This window comes from Lacerta agilis, chromosome 8, assembly GCF_009819535.1.
Source record: "Lacerta agilis isolate rLacAgi1 chromosome 8, rLacAgi1.pri, whole genome shotgun sequence".
Lineage (NCBI taxonomy): Eukaryota > Metazoa > Chordata > Lepidosauria > Squamata > Lacertidae > Lacerta > Lacerta agilis.
Genome location: NC_046319.1, coordinates 19,743,194 through 19,756,420, shown reverse-complemented (window position 1 = coordinate 19,756,420; position 13,227 = coordinate 19,743,194). Strand labels below are relative to the sequence as shown.

Below are 13,227 nucleotides of genomic sequence, written 5' to 3'. Positions count from 1 at the left end.
CTGTGCTCTAAACCACTGAGCCTCTTGGGCTTGCTGATCAGAAGGTCGGCGGTTCGAATCCCAGTTCCTGCCAACCTAGCAGTTCAAAAGCACACCAGTGCAAGTAGATAAATAGGTGCCGTCATGGCAGGAAGGTAAACGTTGTTTCCATGAGCTCTGGCTTCCGTCACAGTGTTCTGTTGTGCCAGAAGCGGTTTAGTCATGCTGGCCACAACCCGGAAAGCTGTCTGTGGACAAACGCCAGCTCCCTTGGCCTGAAAGCGAGATGAGCGCCGCACCCCACAGTCTCCTTTGACTGGACTTAACCCTCCAGGGGTCCTTTACCTTTTACCTTTTTTTTTTTACTTTAATTATGCACGGTTATCCGTTCTGGAACTTCATTGAATTTCCACGAGAGGGAGAAAAACTTTCATCTAACCACTTCCTCCATGTCCTGCATAATTCTGTAAACTTCTACCATGTCATCTCTCAACTTCATATCACCTCTTGCCTTTTCTCTAAACTTAAAAGTCCCTCTCCCCACAGCAGCTGGTATTCAGAAGTATGCTGCCTCTGACAGTGGAGGGAGAACATAGCCATTGAGACCCTTATTCTTTGCAGGCTATTGTTAGAAAATATAGATATGGTAGTCATTTGTTAGAGGGAGAGGAAGTATTCTGCTTATGGGTATAGATTTGGCTTGCACTAGGGCCAAGGACTGCTGATAAGAAGGTTTGTGCTAACCATAGTTTAGAATCCAAATTGTGTTCCCGTCTTCCTTTTTTCAAACAAAAGTTATATATCATTTGACTGTAGCAAAGCCTCTTAGCAGTTCACAAGAAAAAATATTCACAATATCCATAAAAATAAAATTAACTGAAATTAACAGCAAAAGAGATGAACACTGAGGCAAACCATGGTTTAGAGTTGGTGATTTAATTGTTTTCTTTTCCTGCTTACATCAAATTAAGAATTAGTGGGGAAATAGGTGTGTCTGATTGCTCCATGTCCCAGCCTGCTTGTCTTAAGTAAACACCAGTTAGAGGTCTTGTGGAGAGAAACATATTCTTGGATGGAAAGTCTGCGAGGTGTGCCAAGGGAAAAACTTCAAGGAAGTCTCCAAATGATCATTTCTTGCTCTGTTGTTGTTGAAGACCGTAAAGTTTTGCTTTGAATACGGCAGTGGGGCACAATGGGGGGTGGCGCTGTGGCCTAAACCACTGAGCCTCTTGGGCTTGCCGGTTGGAAGGTCGGCGGTTTGAATCCCCACGATGGGGTGAGCTCCCGTTGCTCTAACCCAGCTCCTGCCAACCTAGCAGTTTGAAAGCATACCAGTGCAAGTAGAAAAATAGGTACTGTTGTGGTGGGAAGGTAAACGGTGTTTCTGTGTGCTCTGCTTTCTGTCACGGTGTTCCGTTGCACCAGAAGCAGTTTAGTCATGCTGGCCACATGACCCAGAAAGCTGTCTATGGACAAACACCGGCTCCCTTGGCCTGAAAGTGTGTGTGTGTGTGTGTGTGTGTGTGTGTGTGTGTGTAAAATTTCTACCCTGCCCATCTGGCTGGGTTTCCCCAGCCACTCTGGGTGGCTTTCAACAGAACAACTCCATAGTCCCATATGGCAACCCCATAGTTGCCTTAACTGCCTAGGGTCTTTACCTTTTTAAAAAACCTATCTCTGGACCACAAGCCAAATGTGGCCCTCAAGGCTTCGCTATTTGGCCCCCAGGACTATCCCTCAGGCATGGCCCTTAGCAGCCCCACTCTGCACCTTTCACAAGTGCTTCTGCCTATATTTCATTGAACTGTGATATTGCCTCTCCCTTTCTGGGATGGAGAGAGGGTGAAACCTCAGGCTTTTTTTGTGGCTAGATGGGATGCTCATGAATTCTGACACAAATGGGAGCAGAAATTGCCGATATTTGCTAATTTACCCCATGACTGGAATATGGACCGGTATTCATTGTTGTTGTTTTCACTCCATAAGCAACACATAATTGACCGTGTTCCCCTCATCTGGACAGGTAATAATCCCCCTGTTTAACGAACTAGTCCAGCTACCGAAACATTTTCTTCTAGGAGTCAATCAGGTGGGGTGTCCAGCAGCTAATCGGATTATTATGATTTGAGTGTTGCATAGCGGCTCCCTTCAGTTTTGAAACAATAGGCTATATATGCATTTTATAGTTCTGCAAATCTTGGTTTGCTGCCACGCATGCTGACCGCCACCCCGGCCCCAGTTTTTTGGTGGCCCTGTTTGGGTTAAGTATCCATTGTCACTTACCACTTGGGTTCGCTATTAGAGGGCAATGAGTGGCTCTTTGCATGAGAAAACTGCATAATTCTGAAACTAAAAGTCTCTGTCAACCAGTACCAATCAGTTTATCAGACCTTTGGAGTAAAAAGCTCTGAAACAGTCTATTCAATCTCTCTCTCTCTCTCTCTCTCTCTCTCTCTCTCTCTCTCTCTCTGTGTGTGTGTGTGTGTGTTAGATAGATAAATAGATATAGATAGATAGATAGAATCATAGAATCGTAGAGTTGGAAGTGATCCTGGGGGTCATCCAGTCCAACCCCCTGATTGCCAGCCAACCTCTGCTTAGAAGCCTCCAAGGAAGGAGAGTCCACAAACACACAAAAACAAACACACAAAACACCTGGAGCTGTAAATTTACCACAGAGTTAGCACACCCTTGTATGGTGTCCACGGGGGTGTCTATCTCCTTGGCAGGAAACCCTCTCTCTCTTTCCTTACCTCACCACTATACAGAGGAGGGAAGCAGCAATGGATTTGTAAAAGCAAGAAGCTACACTGCTTTTTCTCCTTCGTGGTTGTAACGTGCAAGTCCGATGTATTGGGCTGTCCCAGTTGGCCCTGACTTTGTACAAGCACCTGGCTTTGGGCTGGTTCCTCCTGACCAAGATCAGCTTTCATCCCTCTGAAATTTGAGAAAGGCAAGCCATGGTCCGAGGGCTCAGCTTGAGCTCACTTCGCGTGGGAGGCCGGCAAAGCATGGGGAATCTCGAGGCTGTTTCAGACAAAGTGATCTCCTCTGGGATGATTCATCTCACTGCACTGTCACTTTGTTCTTAATTGTTTGTTTTGAAGCAAATGGAGCGATGCTCTCCGCCCCGGTGAGACATTTTCAAGCCACAGCGATGAGCTGTACTCTGCTTTCGTTTCCGATTCCAAGAGATTCCTTCCACTACAAAGGCCATTCAATCAATCACTTTATTTCAGCTTTAAGCTCATATAAAACAATACTAAGACAAATACACACATTAAATTTAAAAATTAATGACAATAAAAGCCTTAATAAAGATACAAAATTAAATATGGGAATTATAAAGAAATTTCACTTTCCAAACAGCAGTCCATTACACCGAAAAGGCCATTCGATTCTCCAGGTTTTGAAGATATTTGTGGAGCAGGGGGTAGCCAGAAAATGGCTGAGGGACACTTCTCAATTAAAGCACAGGTCACCAATGAAATTTCTGCTTTGATGCATTCTGTTGTGAGCAATGGAAGAGGTTGTGGTCTGTGTGGTGCCTGCAACAGTTTCTTCAGTTTTCAAATATGCACATTAGGCCCAGAGTTACAATTCGCTGAATTCCTTGGGAAGAAGGGCTGGCTGTTAAGCCGCTCAATGAACTGTAGCTCTGGGAAGGGAATAGAGCTTTGTTAACAACTCTGGGCGCCCTTAACAAAAACTACAGCTCCCAGAATTCTTGGCAGGGGAGGACCATGGCTGCTTAAAGTGGCATCATAGTGCTTTAAATGTATGGTGTGATCTCAAACCATTCACTGGCAAGGGGAAAGTGCATGAGTCCTCATTTGGATGGTACCAGTGACATGGGATGGAAAATGTGGCTTTTGTAGAAGAAAGGTTTCTTGGCCTAAATTAAAAAATTAAATTAAATTAAAACAACAACAACCCATCAGCCTGCTGTTCTGTGGTTCACCATATGGGGTATAAGAACATAAGTAGATCCTTCCTGGATCAGGCCAGTGGCCCATCTAGTCCAGCATCCTGTCCTCACAGCAGCCAGCCAGATGCCTGTAGGAAGCACACAGGCAGGACCAGAGCGCAAGAGGCCTCTCTCTGGCCGTGATTCTCAGCGACCAGTGTCCAGAGTCATACTGGAGGAAGCCTCAAACAGATCCAAAGGTTCCCAGTTTGACAAAGATTGCAGGATCTTCCTGCTGTATTGAGTCATTGCAAGGACCTCCGTGAGGGAGAAATTCTCAGCGGATTGTATCTCAGGTGAACACATGGAGGTGGGTACCGTCTTCGGATTTCCTCATTCGGGCAGCAAAACATCTTGGACTGGCCTTCCCATCCCAGAGGATGCTGTTGGCCTTCCCCTCTCTCCCTGCCACTAGACATAAGGGTCTTTGCTCTAGTGGAGCCTGCAATAGTTCCAACTGTGCCAATTCCTTCCTCCGGGATTAGGCTTGCCTTCTCTCTTTGAGACGGACGGAACAGTGCAAAACCCCACAGCGTCCCATTCGAATGAAAACATTGTGGCGAGCCAGTATGTGCAGTGTGGGGTTTCTAGAAAAGGAGAGAGCGGAGGGGCTTCTAAAACCTTGTAGCATCTTGGCAGTAAACCAAAAATATGTTTCTGTAACTTTCCCATGTCTGGAAAGTGACTTGTGTCCATTCACACCTTTTAGGGGCAGGACCAGATGCAGTGTGCGTACTGTAGTTCTATGGGGACATTATACACCCGCTTGAAGCAGACGCCTTTTAAGAGGAGATGAATAAAGTTCAGATGGGGAAAGAGCTCGCTCTTTCTGATCCAAAGGCACTGTGGCTAGCTTTCATATTTTTCCAAAGTATTAGCAGTCCCTTAGGCCACATTGAAACCTACTTCTGGTGCATGTGTGTACACGTATATGTCCCCAGAGACAGCTAAAAGGCATCAGGAGTCCTGTTGGATCGAACCAAGGGGCCCATGTAGTCCACCTTCATGTTTCTCACAGTGGCCTGTTTGGCAGTGGAATGGATTCCTGCGAGAGGTGGTGGACTCTCCATCCTGTTTTGAAGCAGAGGTTGGATGGCCATCTGTCCTGTACGATGGGCTTGAGATTCCTGCATTGCAGGGGGTTGGACTAGATCAGAGTCTTCAAGTGTCCCTGTTTTCCAGGGTCAGCCCCGGATTTGCAGAATCTTCCCTTAAAGTAAGATTTCAGCAGGGGCGTAGCAAGCCGCTCTGCCGCCAGGGGCGGCAAACTTCAAGGCACCCCTCCCTGGGGGACGGTGCGCCGCTCCCCAGCGCGCGCCCTGACGTCACGACGCATGCAGCGTGATGTCACGACGCGTGCACAGCCTCCTGGGTGGACTGCGCATGTGTGGACATGCGCAGTCCACCCAAGATGGCAGGCGTGATCGGCCGGCACCCCTTCTGACTGGCATCAGGCCAGGCCGGGCCGCACTGCGTTTTAAGGCTGCAGTGGGCGATGTGGCGCGGTGCAGCGCCGGTCGGAAGGGGTGCCAGCCGATTGCACCCGCCATCTTGGGTGGACATGCGATCGGCCTGTACCCCTTCTGAGCAGACGCTGTGCTGCTGTTCGCGCGTTGCAGCCTTTTAAAAGTTGCCGCACCGACAGTGTCGATCGCAGGGGTGGAGCCTGCCCCCAGAGTGTCACCCTCCCCAGGGCGGTACCCAGGGCGGACCGCCCCCCGCCCCCTTGCTCCGCCCCTGGATTTCAGTCCTCATGGTTCAGAGTTAAGAGCTGCTTAAATGGGAACACAAGAGTGCTGCCTTAAACTGAGTCAGTTCCATCTAGTCAAATCTTGTCTGCAACGAATGGCAAAGGTTTCCCAGAGTTTCAGGCAGGAAGTTCTTCCAGCTCTAACTGGAGTTGCCCATGATTGAATCTGGGACCTTCTGCATGCAAGGGAGATGCTCTGTCACTGAGCTGTAGAAGCTATGAGCTTTGACTAATCGGAGCAGCAATACTTGATTTTGGGGAAGGGAGGTCTCATCAAACAAATCGTCCAGGGCCTAGGAACCTCTGCCTCTTTCTCTTGTGCTTCTGCATAGGCATGAAAGGGGCTCATTCAGCCAGCTCTCTGCCTGTGTAAATATTTACTCTGAGGGAAACGGTGAATTTGCTCTGACTTGATCTTTGAAACCATGTGGCTTTAATTATTATTATTATTATTATTATTATTATTATTATTAATAATAATATTTATCAACATTCTTGACAGGTCTTTTGAGTCTGGAGCCTGCCTAGAGGGAGGGTAGCAGTGGGAAAGGATGGGGTAGAAACAACCACTCAGGTTCACATTTTTAACATGGAACTACCTTATTCGCCCTCTTCGAAACAATATGTGAACCAAAGGAAGACTCCCTTTAGAAATTTTGCGTGTCTCCGAATTTTGCGATGTGGTACTTCAATCAAGCAACATGTACCAAAATAATGCATGTACTAAGGGAAAGTGTTCCTACAGATGTGTAAGTGACCTACCAATATACATTGTATTAGCTTGCAAAAATGAGTATATTGGGGAGAATGCACACAAATATGGCCCCAGGGCTTCAATTCTGGTTGTGGATATTTTTGGGTACAGTATTTTTTTGGTATGGATTGAAGAGAAGGCAGCAGAGAGGGCATTTAGAAGGCGTTTAGAGGGTACTTCCCACTTAATGCAATTTCATTTAGGTGTGTGGGGGTCCGGAACATAAACCCCACATATGTGGGGAGTTGCCTGTACTTCTAGTCCAATGCGATGATTGCAACCCAAAGTGTGTTGTGATGCAGTCGTCGTTGTTGTTGGAAGATAAAGCCTGGGATTCCACCCCGTACGGATTTCAGTTACCATTAGTTGCCATTAGTAACTATTAAAGTAACCATTAGTTGCCATTAGTTGTGCGATCAATTGGCCATCATCATTGATTTAGAAGTATTTCCAATTCAATGTGGAAGTGGAAAACTTAGAGTTCCTAGGTTAGATACGCAGCAGTTTCCCTTCGGTCCTGAGACACCGTCAGTTGTGCAAATTCATTTTTTAGGAAGCAGTTGGCAGAACTAATGAGCAAAATAAGTAAATAAATGCAGTGCCAGGAATATTTTTGAGAGGGGGGGGACTTTTGTTTTATTTTTAATAATAGAAAAGGACTGTACAAAGGATTCCAGTTTAAAGTTGGCAACGAGCCACCAATCCAAATGTGTCTGGTCTGCCATAAAGAAAGACCACAAAAGCTTTCAGGCTCATCAGCAAAAGCTGACTGAAGCACAATGTCTCCAGAATTGTACTTTAGGAATTGAGGCTTGCTGTTGTCCCTATGGGCACAAAGGCCTGACCACAGAACTCTAGAGAAGCTGGTTAGATTTTTCCACCCACCCACCCGAAATCTGAACGGTCCCTGTGCGTTTATTCTGAAGGGGCGAGTGTTCCTAGATGCTGATGGGTACAAGAAAGAACCCAGAGGTCATCTTGGGCTCATCCTCTTAGCAAAGCCACCTAATTAACTCCACAGAGAAAACAAAATCAAATCCTGACAACACTTTACTGGAGGAAACCGAACAAAACCAGTGTGTAATTGGAGGAGGAGAAAGGGACAGAGAGGTTTTGTCTTTCTTATTTCAGTCCTTGTACACGACAGGCATCCAGCTAAATCCTAACCCCCCAGATCTTCTGGCTGCAGGGGTTTTAGGGCTGGGTGGAGACATTTTTCCACCATTAGAGAGGAGCTCTTGCTGGCAGGATCGGAGGCTACGGTTACAGCTGTGGAAACCTCCATCAGCATCAGTCGACCACCAGCAGAGTTTCAGTAGGGGCAGAGGCAGATTTGTATCTTCCCAGTCCGAAGCCTCTTTGCCACTGGGTTCCCGACAGAGGCCTGAGTATTATGCTCCTCCCCAACTACACCAGCCTTCGTGACTCAGGGACACATGGCGCCTTGCCCATGGTTGCCCATGTTCAGTCGTTCAGTTGTGTCCGACTCTTCGTGACCCCATGGACCAGAGCACGCCAGGCACGCCTATCTTTCACTGCCTCCCGCAGTTTGGCCAAACTCATGCCAGTCGCTTCGAGAACACTGTCCAACCATCTCATCCTCTGTCGTCCCCTTCTCCTTGTGCCCTCCATCTTTCCCAACATCAGGGTCTTTTCTAGGGAATCTTCTCTTCTCATGAGGTGGCCAAAGTATGTTTGCCCATAAGACTACTTAAATCTGCAGAACTGGCACCGTTATAGGTGACAAGTAATGCCTGTTCTTCATTTGCAATAAATTGATCTGTTAGTACAGCAGCACCTAAACTTTGGAACTCCCTGCCTATTGATATCAGGCAGATGCTTCACTGTATTCTTTTTGGTACCTCCCCCAAACATTTATGTTTAGACAAGCCTCCCCAGATACCTAGAATGCTGGTGTGGCTTTTTGGCTTATTGCTAGCTTTTTGTTTTGTAATGTTTTAAACAGTTGTTTTAACTGTTCTCCCCCCAAAAAATGTTATTGTTTTATTCGTTCTGTAAACCGCTTTGAGGGTTGTTTCAATACAATCAAGAGGTATAGGATTTTTTTAAATGAAATAAAAAAAAACCTTAGCACTCATTTCTGTATTATTTGCAAACGGATTATTTCTGGATTCAAGTAACATGAAACTGAGTGCTGAACTTTCACCGTTTCCCACTATAGTTCCAGGGGTGCCTTTTAACGTTGTCTGAAAACGTGGAACTCGACAGTGAGGGGGAAAGTCCTGAAAACAGAACAAAATCCCGTTAAATGCAGTCTGACTTAGTTCCGTTAATTTCAGTGGGTCTGCTCTGATGAGAAGCATGTTTGGATGGGACCCATAGTTTGGGTTTTTGGAATCTGTGTGGTTCACAGCTCTGGGTTTATTTTTTATTTTATTTTTTTACAGTCCAAGTTGCTGCTTTGAAAGAGTGTCTGGACTCACAAACATTCTGTGCATTCGTCTCTAGAGGAAACTTAGCAGGACTGGAATCAATTCTTTTGCCTTTATTTTATGTTTGATAGGCGGGGATGGGGGGGGGCGATGAGCTTTATTTGTGTGCTGACAAGGTCCACCTTGAAGAAAGAGACTTACGTAGCCAGAAGCTGTTTCTTGACTAAGTTGGTGCCACGATGAAATCAATCTGGGACTCCCGGTCTTCCTCCCCAAACCTCTCTCCCCTTCCCCCGTCAGTGTAACTTCAGCCCTGGCTTCTAGCAACTGGGGTGGGTGGTATGTATTAAAATGCAATTCTGTGTTATTGGTTTGGTTCTTCCTCCTTGACATGTGCCATGTATAATTCCCCATCCTGTATCGAACGGGGCTGCCAACCCCCCGTCTTGTTTCACATGTGCATATGGGCTGCGTGCCTTGCCAGAGAATGACTTCTGCTTCTTATTACTTGTCCCGAGCTGAAATGTACGCCGTATGGCAAATGCAAACAGAGCGCTTTGCAGTCGACATGTACAGTTGGAAAAACTATAAGGTTCAAACGGGGTTATTAGCTTGGGGGCGGGGCGGGGGAAGGGTATTCCTCTTCTTACATGCAACCTGTATTTTGGGACGGTCAAAGAGAATTGAGTGGACGGGTTAGTTGGGAGAAGATAGCCTAACACTCCCACTGTCCTCAGGCTGATTAAAAAGCAAAACACAAGGCATGTATTTGGTGAAGAATTTGACATCATTTTACAAGCTTCTAGTCCTCATGAGTGATATTTTTTAAATCCAGCTTAAACATTTGGATGGTCAGTCATACTTGTATTAAATTATTTTTTACAGTCAAAGTTTGCACCCAATGTTAGTCCTACTCAGAGAAGACTCATTGAAATTAATGGATATGACTAGCTCAGGGCCATTAATTTAAACAAGATAACTTCGAGTGAAATTGAACCCAAGGGTAGTTCAAAGTAAGTGACAATTCTATACTTCTGTTTAATTAATTCTATACTTCTGTTTAATTAATTCTATACTTCTGTTGAGACAGCCTAGAATTGCATTCGCTTCTGTTGCTGATGCGCATATATATATATATATATATATATATATATATATATATATATATATATATATATTCCAATGTATTTGATGGATTTGATGGATTGAATGGTGGGAGCTGAAAGCAAAATTATTTAGGGGAGGGAAAGCAAGCCCAGCACATGGGTAATTAATTTGCACACATTCCTCAGAGTCCAGCAGTCACATTTCAGTGGTGCAGAGTTTTGAATTGGGTACAGAGAGAGTTTTTGGTTGTTGGCATCCATCGGTCTTGAGAAGACAATGGAGTGTGCCTCTGGGGGTGAAATCAAACCACTGTGTTAGCAGCACTAAAATGACCTCCCCGGGGCACAAACCTGGGCTGTATGTGTGGAGGTCCTGGGCTGCCCAGACGACAAGACCTCCCTCCTGATGTGGTCCAGAGGAAAGCAGAACAATACCTTTGGCACCAGCTTGGCTGCAGGAGTTGCCAGAAAGAGGCGTACAAGGCGCTATTCAACCATCGACTCCAGATTTGTGTAGGGTTTGATCCTTAACTTTTCCTTCTCCCGAAGATGTCCCACAGGGCAGTGGAGGTTCAGGATCAGAGTTTTCCTTCTCCTAGATGAGCTGCCTTCCTAGGTTCATGAGCCCCACCTGCCCCTTATTGCTACAGCACGTGCAGATACTGCTTTCTTGGCCATTGGACCCACCATTGGTCTCATGTGCTCAGTCTGCTGGAGCCTGTCTCCTCATGCAGTGGAAGTCCCTAACTCACCAAGGGTTTGAGACCCATCAGCTCCCCTCACCTGGTTTGGCTGACAAGTCGAAGCTGTTCCTGGGGCGTGGCCGCTGTCGCATGTGGACAGCTTCTGTGAGCCACTCTGCTGAGTGCAGAGTGGGGACCATGGTAGACAAACTACCCCAGAATGAGCACCCCTTATGCCCTGAAGAGATAGCATAGTATAGAGAACAGACATACTAGGTCAGGTCATATCCTTCACAGATTAGACTACTTTTTACCCCCACCCCCCAAAATGACAAGAAGGACAAATGGTTTTGCTAACGTCTCAGTCTTTTCCTCTCACTGGATACTGAGATGCGCCTTGTAAAGCCCAGAAAAGAAGAGTATCATTCAACCAAGCATAACTCTGAATGAGCCTGTGTTAGCCATGGTCCTTCATTTTGATGGGTCTGCTCTGAGTACAACTAACGTCGTACTCTGTAGCTGAGTGTGCATGACCCTCAACCCAGAGGTGGGGAGCCAGAGACTCTCCAGGTGTTGCTGAACTCCAACTCCCATCAGCCCCAGCCATCATGGTTGAGAGAGATGCTGAAAGCTGGAGTTCAACAACAACAACAACAACAACAACAACAACAACAACAGCAGCAGCAGCAGCAGCAGCAACAGCAACAGAAACTGCAGAGGGGAATGGGACTTTGTACTGACCATCAGGCAATGGGTTTTTTCCCACCTGCCTTGCCCCAGCCTCCAGCCCTAGGAACTTCTGAAGTCTTCAGAATGGAGTTGCTGTCATGGGCATTTTGTGTATGTGTCTTCTGGTGAGTTGAATGGAAGATTATGAGTCATGGGGGTTGGAAGAGTGTGTGTGTGCATTCAGCAGTGCTTAGTTTGTTTCTGGTTGTTAGTTTGCTAATGCTGTTAATATTCTTTTGTGGATTACGAATGCTGTAGTGTTTTGTGAGTCTTAGAATATGACTTTTTGTTGTGGTCGCACTGTTTAGCTTATGTTTTAATCTTGTCAATAGCGTTTTGTAGAAGGTGGTTGTTTTACTGGTGATTTGTTTTACTGATTATTTGTTAATTATTCTTCATGATTTATGTTGAAACAGTGAGGTTTTATCATGTTATCATTGTTTATTGTTTATGTGCCGATTTGTGTGAGGGAAAAGTGGCATAGAAATATAATAAATGAAATGAGAAGGGAAGAGTCACAACTGAATAGCTCAGTTGGCTAGAGCATAGTGCTGATAACCCCAAGGTCGCAGGTTTGATCCCCCTATGGGACAACTGCCTATTCCTACATTGCAGGACTAGGTGATCCTCAGGGTGCCTCCCGACCCTACAATTCTATAATTCTAAGTTCCCCATGCCTGACCTAAGCTGTGTGTTGTACTCAACATTAGGCCTGCTCATTGCAAGTAAGGGGCATGACGGTCAAATGCTGCTCTCTCTAGCATTTAAAACAAGTGCTGTGTTCAAGCCCATTCTTCACTACATATATAAATGCCTTTTCACTGCAAATCACTCCTGCTTTCACAGAGTGCTTTAACATTTCTTTTCAGTTTCTGCTAGTGTGGGGTTGAGCTTTCCTTACCATAGTGAGATGGCAGACTGGGGCAGGGGCGTGGTGGGTGTTTACTTGTCACGGGTCAGGGAGAGGGCTGCTGGACCAGGTCCTTCTGCTGAGTGCCATATGCTGGACTAGATCACATCCTCCAAGTGTCCCTATTTTCCGGGAACAGTCCCGCATTTACAGAAGCTGTCCCGGTTTCAGATTTGATCCCAAAATATCCCACTTTTCTCCCTATTTTCATTGGAGAAACATTGGAGGGTACAGAGTAGGATGTCTCTGGTGCCATCAGAGAAATGTTGGCGAGGGTATCTCTGTTTTCATCAGAGAAATGTTGGAGGGTATGCTAGATGGGCCATTGGACTGGTGGTCTTATGTTCTTAGGGGAAGCTGGGAAGAATGGATACCAAGTTCCTGAGATCAGTTTGTTTACTGATTTTGCTTTCCCTTCCCTTTTGGCATTCCAATGCTCTGCATTAATGGGGGGGGGAAGCAACTATCAGGCACAAAGTAGGCAGCATCTTCACCGCCCGCCCCCCCTTAAAGGGTAGCCCACCTCATGTGGATTTCGGGAAGTGGGATTAATGTGCAAGCCTGCAGAATGCCAGAGAAAATGATTTTTGTAGAATGAAGGGACATTCAAGATCCCCCCCGACCACCTTGTAAGTAAGCAGAACAAAAAACCCCACATCCCATACATGAAAATCTCACTGAAATTTCCTCCTCCCTTGATTTTTTTTTTGAATGTAATTTCTTTTCTCATTAACTGATGGAAAACACGTCAGGGGGAAAATATGTGAAGGTAATTTTTGGCAGAGCGCTACTGGAAACGGTTCTATAAAACCCTCAACCAGTTTCCTGAGTGGGGCAGAATATAATTTAGCAATGTTGCCAAAATGAATAATTTTTTTGGTCAAAATGTGGATTTGCTCAGGTTGTAACGCTCTGAGGTATTGAGAAATGGGCACTGTACCCTAGAGAAGTCCTTC

General features: G+C 45.9%; 1 protein-coding gene across 4 annotated transcripts in view; it reads left to right on the top strand.

The window, feature by feature from the left end:
- Positions 1–13,227, top strand: part of MEGF6 (multiple EGF like domains 6) — a 202,356-nt gene that overhangs the window by 128,533 nt on the left and 60,596 nt on the right. The gene's annotated exons all lie outside the window — the stretch shown is intronic.